At 34.0% G+C, this 8,422-nt stretch overlaps 1 long non-coding RNA gene across 1 annotated transcript; it reads left to right on the top strand.

Annotated features, from left to right (window-relative positions):
• The first annotated feature begins 1,457 nt into the window (after window positions 1-1,457).
• On the top strand, window positions 1,458-8,104 carry LOC143195737 (uncharacterized). Its single transcript, XR_013005588.1, has 3 exons — window positions 1,458-1,490; window positions 3,521-3,726; window positions 7,985-8,104. It is a non-coding gene; the product is annotated as an uncharacterized LOC143195737 (long non-coding RNA).
• Window positions 8,105-8,422: the final 318 nt, after the last annotated feature.

Below are 8,422 nucleotides of genomic sequence, written 5' to 3'. Positions count from 1 at the left end.
TAATTTAGTCTTTTTGTGATATAGGGTTTTTAGCACGTGATCAGGAATTCACAATGAATAAAAGCTCTTCGTACTGTTTGAGAGGAATAATATCTACCACAGATGAGTTTACACATTCTGCCATAGTACCTGCCATATAAATATGTGTTTGCACATCTCAGTCTCCATTATCGCATTTTAAACACATTAAATATTTAATTATTTACTTTTTAATCCACTTAATTTTATCGTTATCAACATTATAATTTTAAGCTGACAATTCCAGGTTTTCACTTTTTGTCGGAGTTGTTCAAGAATGCGGACACTTAAAGATCATGCCGTAGGACCGGACCACACCAGACGATATCGAGGGATCTAAAAAGGACGTTTTCTTCCAGACCCTTGTCATTCTCGCGCCCTGTGAATTTTAAACAACTGGACGGAGAACTGATAAGGGCTTGTGAGAAACCGAACAACTTCGGACTTTTACATCGAATTTAATGGTATAAAACGCTGTTACGTAATCGTTCAATAGAACAAGAGAACTGATAAATATAATTGGGTTTATAAACTATTTTAAATATATCAATTACAGTTTATTGTCTATATAAATTAAATTAATTTACAATTTTCGCAGTGTTTATTCGATATTGTATGGATATTTAACTAATCAGTCGATTTAACAAAAGTATAATGATATAAATACCTAATAATTTTTTTTCTGTACCAATTTCTTTAGACTGTCATGTTTGTAAATATAACGCATTCTGGACTGATTATATTCAGTTTAACAAACATCATCTCTTTAGGATATTTTAATTGAAGAAGGCCGCATAACGCGCGAACGCGTGGTGGATAAAATGGACAGAATAGGAAAATAAATTGTTGATTTTAATGGGAATGAATCAGCTATTAAAATAAGATAAAAAGATACTCAGCAAGAAAACGAGAAAAAAATAACTTAAGTAAATGTTACTACAAACAAACAAAATATATATTTAAGTAAATTAAGAAGTCAATAGAAATAAATGAACAACCATAAGCTAATGGAAATTTTCACTAAAGCTCACAAAATAAATAAAACCCTATTCAGATAAATCATAAGAGGTCACTTATGGCTAATTTTTGCGCAGTCTAAACAGTAACCATGATATCGAGGACATGCACTGCATACATAAATAGTGTCTTTTCTTTTTTTGTAAATAACAATTTTTACGTTGCTTTCTTATTACCTATCCTGATTTTTTCTCTTCTCATATTTTCAAAACATGTTCGCTGATAACCGCTCTGGAAGTAGGTTTGGGCGGAGCCTTTAGTAACATTTTTATGACAGACAAATGAAAGTCGTAAATTGGAATACGATTACCTGAATATTTATTTTAAAGTTAGGCCACGTTTCATATCTATTTTTTCACTTTTAGGGCGAGAGGGCCCTTATATATCGATATTTTCCCGCCATATGCAATTTTGTATTACATATGAATCATAAAGGAAAAATCGAAATCAAGCACGTAAATAACTCACATATAGTCTTCAAATAATGCCCATACAGCTGTAAAGGCACACTTCTTAGATCACAAGTTATAGAAGACAGGGTTCCGCCCGATTGTCAGAGATCCAAACATGGATAGTCAACCTATATTTTCTATTTTTTCATTTATTTGAACAAGGGCATACAAGTCTTAAGAGATTGGGCTATACCAAAAACACTGAGCTGCGAAAATAATTATTTCGGTAGCTGGAATAAAGAACGCTTTTGAAACGACTAACTGCTTATAGTATTGAGAGATTACTCTTGAATATAGTTGACGATTTTGACCTCAACATTGAACGAAAACTGTCATTTTAGCGGATATGCAGCATGCCATAGAGCAACGACAAAATTATAAAAGAATACTTGAAAAAGTCTTAATTGGAAATTATGCCTAATATACTATATTTACTAGGATACCTAAAAATACAACTCTGCAACAATTTCTACAATAATGGTGAGAAAAACAGTGACCAGCAAAAGGCAATACTTCCAATAAAAAAAGGGAGAGCTTCTTAAATACTACAACAATATATTTCAAATAACAAGCAATATATTCGAATTTTACAAATATTCATATTAGCGATTGACATATAGATAACATTACATAGCAATTAAGACAATGGAAGAAGCTAGATATGGAATTAGTATAATATCAAGAAATTGAAACATTACTTGTATTGGAAACTCATCATGGTTCTAAAAGTAGAATTTACTTTTAACCTTAAGCTTATAACATTATTTACTTAATAGGATTATCTTATCCGTAATCGAAATATATATCAACAATTTATATAACGGTAGGAATCCAGTTCCTATTCCTACAGCTGCATTCTGTTATCATTGTTTACAATTTTTATAATATATGACGCCAATATTTGATGGTATATGTATTAAACAGAAAATAAACTTTATATAAGCTTTAACATATCAAATAAGGAACGTTTTTAAGAAATATTTTTTTCTCGTCTTGAAGGTTTAACAATTTTTCTGTACAAAAACCTTTTGCTTTTTTGAGTATCAGTCAGTATAAACAAGGCTAAAGTCATATTCAGCCTACTATGACGACTTTTTTGTTTGATTTCGAAACTCTGACATCTACAAACTGGAATTTTTTCGATAATTTCTCCCTGAGATACTATTAAAATTGCAATTATTTAATTAAAATGTGATGTGCAATGTGTTAAGTGATGAACATATCCCAATAAAATGCAAGCGATAGTGATTTATATGAAAAATTGATGAATACCTCATATACTTTTGTGGCTAAATTAACCTCAATATAATAGGAATAATAACACATGTATTGCTTGATAACCAGCTATTATATTGGGCAATCAGCTGCAATACCGATGTTTTGCATAAAATTCTTGAAGATGCCAACAAGTTATTGGTTGATTCACAGAGAGTGTATCCTAAGGCTAAATAATTGATGCAAATAAGTCTAAATAATTGCTTTTAAAAAGTTACATCAAAATTATAAACAATGTTCATTTAACTATACAAACTTATTTTGAAAGTTTAGACTATGCAGTGAGTATCCAAGAAATTTTACTTAAATATTCGAGTTAAACATCCCGTATATAGTCGTCTATTGTTTCTATTATTTGATATAGGGTGTCGTCTTTATTAACATTTACAGGATACGTTTCAATGTAAATACGACATTTTTAAAATGGCGTATATTATTGATGCCACCTAATAACTGCCAGAGTTGTGGGCCGCGTCCTCAGTAGAGATATTTCTAAACGGGCCTCAAATTTCATTAGCAAGGAACAATTGCTAACCATGTTTCTGCTTTGTTTGCGATAGAGTGTTTATTACATCGCTAGAGAAATGGATATAGAACTAACGCAAGAGTATTTTAAAATGGTTTAGTAAACCTTTTGGTTAAAATACTGTTGCTATTAGTACTAACCTTCAAACGGAAGCTGTTAAAATTTCATGATATTCTACTCATAAATTTGTGAATTATTGTGCCAAGACCGACCCTACTTTTGTTATTTTCAGACAGTGGATCAAAAACAATTTCGTGTTTTCATTCTACACTGCTTCTTGTTGGGAACAAATACAGTTGAAACGAAGCAAAGGCTTGAAAAGTTTTATAAGGACTGTACCCCATCAGAAACAACAATAAAACTTTGGTTTGCTGACTTCAAACGTGGTCGTATGGACACCGATGGTGCAGTGCAGAACGGAGTGGGCGTGCAAATGAGGTAGTGACACCAGAAAACATAAAAAAAATCCACAAAATCTCATTGAATGATCGAAAAATGAAGCTGCGTAAATTAGCTAACATCGTAAAGGTATCAAAAGGACGTGTGGACTCTATTCAAAGTGGGTGCCGCGTTTGTTCACTGTTGACCAAAAACAAGAACGTGTTAATGATTCTGAGCACTGTTTGGACATGTCAAAAATAGTAAACCGGATTTTTTGCGTCAATATGTAACAATGGATAAAACATGGATCCATCCCTTCACTCCGGAATCAAGACGATCGTCATCAGAGTGGACAGTTACTAAGTAACATACCAATTTTGAGACAAAAGGGAAATCATTCTACAAAAAGTTGTAAGGAAATGTTAGAGTGGCGCTGGAATGATTGTGTGGCTTTTGACGGAGATTACTTTGATGAATAAAGCCAATTTTGAACAAAAGTACATTTTCTTTGCTACGCACGAGACTTTTCAGTCCATGTGATAACATTTGTGGTAACATACATACATCATTGTATTGCCAGGCTTTACACAGCTGTTTTCTTGGTCGAGAAATGCATTTTAATTATAAACTACTCATAATATTCGCCAGATCTATGACTATGTGATTTCACTTATTCGAAAAATTAAAATTTCTCAAGAAACTAATGTGTTTACTCATCAATAGCCTTGTACTGATATTATCAAGAACACCACCTGAAATAAACCTAAAAATATGATCCAATCTCATCTAAAATCTTTAATAAAATAAAAGTGTTGTTTAATAAGTATATTTTATCATTTTAAAGAAGTCCTATTTACTTTCGAACATTCATTACACGATGAAAAAAACCCCTTAAAGTTAATTTCATTTGGATGTGTCTTTTTTAAAACCCACCCTTGGAACATGTTGTCGATTTATTGCCCTCATCGTTGCGGAGTTTCAAGTTTCTATTTCCGAACAAATTTCGCACATAATTCAATCGTCCGCTCACAATAAAGTCTAATGGAAACATTTTAAAAATAGGTCGAGGATAAATCACGTTCTCAAATAAATACACAAACTATCTGCACAAATTATAATTAATGACGGCATTGTTTTTACTTGTCTTTATTGCATAAACAATTTGCGCTTACATGATTCATTGCGTATCTCGATATGAATTTGCTGTGTTGTATGTCACACATTATTATAGATGCATAACAGGTCAATTGAAATGCCCCCGGCCTGGCACATAGATGGCGCTACTAGAATTAAATCCATATGTTTTCTAGTTAGCCCTAACCATCAAAAGATACGTGTATAAATTAGAAATTTGATAGAGTTGATGCAAAAACTTTGCTTGATGCCGAGTTTCCGGACACAGCCCCAGGATAATCAACTATCAAGGATTTTTGTGCTAAGTTTAGACGTGGTGCAATGAGCGCTGAAGATGGTGAACACAGTGGACGCCCAAACGAGGTTGCTACCGACGAAAACATAAGAAAAATCCACAAAATGATTTTGAATGACCGTAAATGGAAATTAATTGAAATAGCAGACACTCTAAAGATATCAACTGAACGTGTACATCATATGATTCACTTTGGGTACGAGAACGCTCTGTGCAAAGTGGGTGCCGCGCGAGCTCGCTTTTGACCAAAAACAACGACTAGATTCGGAGCAGTGTTTGAAGATGATCAAGCGTAATAAACCCGAGTTTTTCCGTCGATATGTGACAATGGATGAAACATGGCTCCATCATTTCACTCCGAAGTCCAATCGACAGTCATCCGAGTGGACTGCACACGATGAACCCGCTCCAAAGCGTGGGAAAACGCAACAGTCGGCTGGCAAGGTTATGACGTCTGTATTTTGGGATGCGCATGGAATAATTTTCATTGACGACCTTGAAAAAGGAAGGACCATCAACAGCGACTATTACATAGCGTTATTGGACCGTTTGAAGGACGAAATCGCCGAGAAAAGGCCGCATTTGTAGAAAAAGAAATTACTGCTTCACCAAGACAATGCACCGTGTCACAAGTCAGTGAAAACGATAGCAAAAATCCATGAATTGGGCTTCGAATTGCTTCCTCATCCACCGTATTTTCCAGATCTGGCACCCAGCGACTATTTCCTGTTCTCAAATCTCAAAAGAATGCTCGCTGCGAAGAAATTTTCGTCGAATGAAGAGGTGATCGCCGAAACTGAGGCCTATTTTGAAGCGAAGTTGGAGGGTCGCTATAATCAGTGTGTCACTCTTGGAGGGAATTATGTTGATTTCAACAGGTTCCAGTTAGAACATGTGCAGGAATTCAAGTACTTTGATGAGTTATCCAGGAGATGAAAGCGGCAATTACTGATAATGTAATAAGCCGAATCGGCCAAGATGCAATAGCTTTTGGCTATATAATATGGCGCCTGTAGAAGCGAAAATGTGTTGCAATCAAGATTAATATCCGCCTCTTTCAAACACTCCATGTTTCAAAAGGTTTCCGCAGAAGTCCCATAAGGTGCTCCACTAGCCCCCGCCCTATTCAACCTTTATATGGCTGATTTCCCACTCCACAAACATTCCCACATAGAATTTATGCAGGTGATACAGTTTTCTTTACCACCGGTTACAGTTCCGACGCCATCCGCGACAGACCTCAAGTCCAACTGAACGAGGCGATTGCGTGGTACAAATTCTGGCGGCTGCTGATAAACCCGAGCAAAACTCAGGCTATTCTGTTCCACCGCAAGAAAGAGTTCCGCGCCAATCGCCTCCAAATCGGCAAAGTTCCTATCCCCTGGCTCCAGAAGGTATCATACCTCGGTCTCCAATTCGACCGCAGGTTCCAATGGTCAGCCCAAATCCAGCATGCTAACCACAAAGGCAATGGCACTACAGTCTACTCCCCCGACTCCTCTGCAGAAAGAGTAAACGAAAGAAGTCATTCGTTTAAGATTCAGAGACACATACTACAATAATTTAGATATGTCTGTCCCTTGGATAGAAGATACAACGTAGAGTTCTGAAACAGACGTGGATCAAGATCATAGAAAGCGATTTGAAAAACAGCACAACAGTTGTGACTGATTGGCCATTTATGGTGACATATAGTGAATAACAGCAATGTGTTAGTTCAAAAGTAGATACTCTCCATGAGATGATAAAACTGTTGTTCAGTTTTAATTGTTTTTCAGTTCATTTTCACTTAAGAATTCATTAGCACTTCTTACTAGTAAATCAATACTTATAGCATCTGACAGGTGAATGGGATTTGTTTTTTTTTATTAACATTAATTGGTAGATTTAGATTATGAATTCGAATAATCAGGGTCATTCTACAATCCAATCGCAAACTACAGACATTTGACCTACGTATACATGAAGAACATATATTTTATGAGAGTTCTTTAAGCGTTCAATATTACCACAGTGTTGGATTAAGTTTCATAGCATCTTAGGACTTTCTCAAACACTTACAAAAATCATCGGAATTTTTTGCTTCAACAACTTATTGAAGAACGGCCGAAACATCAATGATGACTGATTACTCCAGTTTTTCTAAAACCTTTAATAACATCTCTACAGTTCATGGGATAAATATCACTATGCTGTAGTGTAATAACGCATAGTTGTCTCGTATAAGACTCAATGTTTTATAGTCCTGAGATTGCCATGGCAAAGTATTAATATGCAAGCAATGCTTTCAATGATATATTTCTAAGACTTTTTGAATTACATAAGAAGTACTTGGACACTCATTTAGCTCAGTTCAGAATGAGTTTTCTGCATATTCTTCTGGATACTATTGATACCCTCTTTTTACCTTTATAGTAATTCTATAATTGAAATTGGTTTACCATATATAATTGTGTTCATAAAGTATACATTTTAATACCGGTATAGTAATAGTTTAAAATAGTTGGGGAACCTCTTACAAATGGTGATGATATTTTACATGATTTAGTTAGAGGCCTTACATTGAATAAACTCTTGTTATCCAAGGAGTAGCTTTACAAGGACCGATTGCGTATAGTTTGTCATGGCAATTAGCTCAGTTGAGAATGAATATTCTGGATATATTTTGCGAAACTATGGATTACGTCTTATTCCCTTTATATATTTGTGTTTATAAAGTATTCGCAGTAGTTTGTGTAGTATATATTTGTATAGTTTAAAATAGTTACAGAAAATATTTTACAAACGGTGATAATATTTTATTGAATATCAGTTCTCTTGATCTATTCATTACTGATACATACTGTATATGGTATGTATTAGTTCATAATATTTTCGGGTTTTCAGCTTCCACGGACGATCGATCAGCGCCTCTTAAACTGGCTCTCATTCTCACGCCTGGTGTATTATAATAACTGGACGGAGATATGATATGAGCTTGTGGAAAAACCAAGTTCTACAGGGATAGTTAAGATATACCTTGTATAATAGTCATAGTGTTTTAATTAATATATTTATTAATGTTTAATTGTATGTTACATTTTTTAATATTGATATAATAGATATATGTTTTTGTACTTTTTAATATTGGGTTTTGTTGGTTGACTTTTTGTGACTCTTAACTATTTTAATTTATTGGGTTTTTGTTGTTTTTAAGAAAACCAGTTGAATATTTTGGTGATTTTATTCTACACTATTGTTCAGTATGTCTATAAAATTAATAATTATTTTGTATCTATTAAATTAATATAGAGAATTAAGTTTTGATGGTTATTAATTTTCTTT

This window comes from Rhynchophorus ferrugineus, unplaced genomic scaffold (assembly GCF_030347505.1).
Source record: "Rhynchophorus ferrugineus isolate W39M unplaced genomic scaffold, kcgeb_rfMv2 rfM4, whole genome shotgun sequence".
In the NCBI taxonomy this organism is placed as follows: Eukaryota; Metazoa; Arthropoda; class Insecta; order Coleoptera; family Curculionidae; genus Rhynchophorus; species Rhynchophorus ferrugineus.
This window is presented reverse-complemented; position numbering and strand designations above follow the sequence as displayed.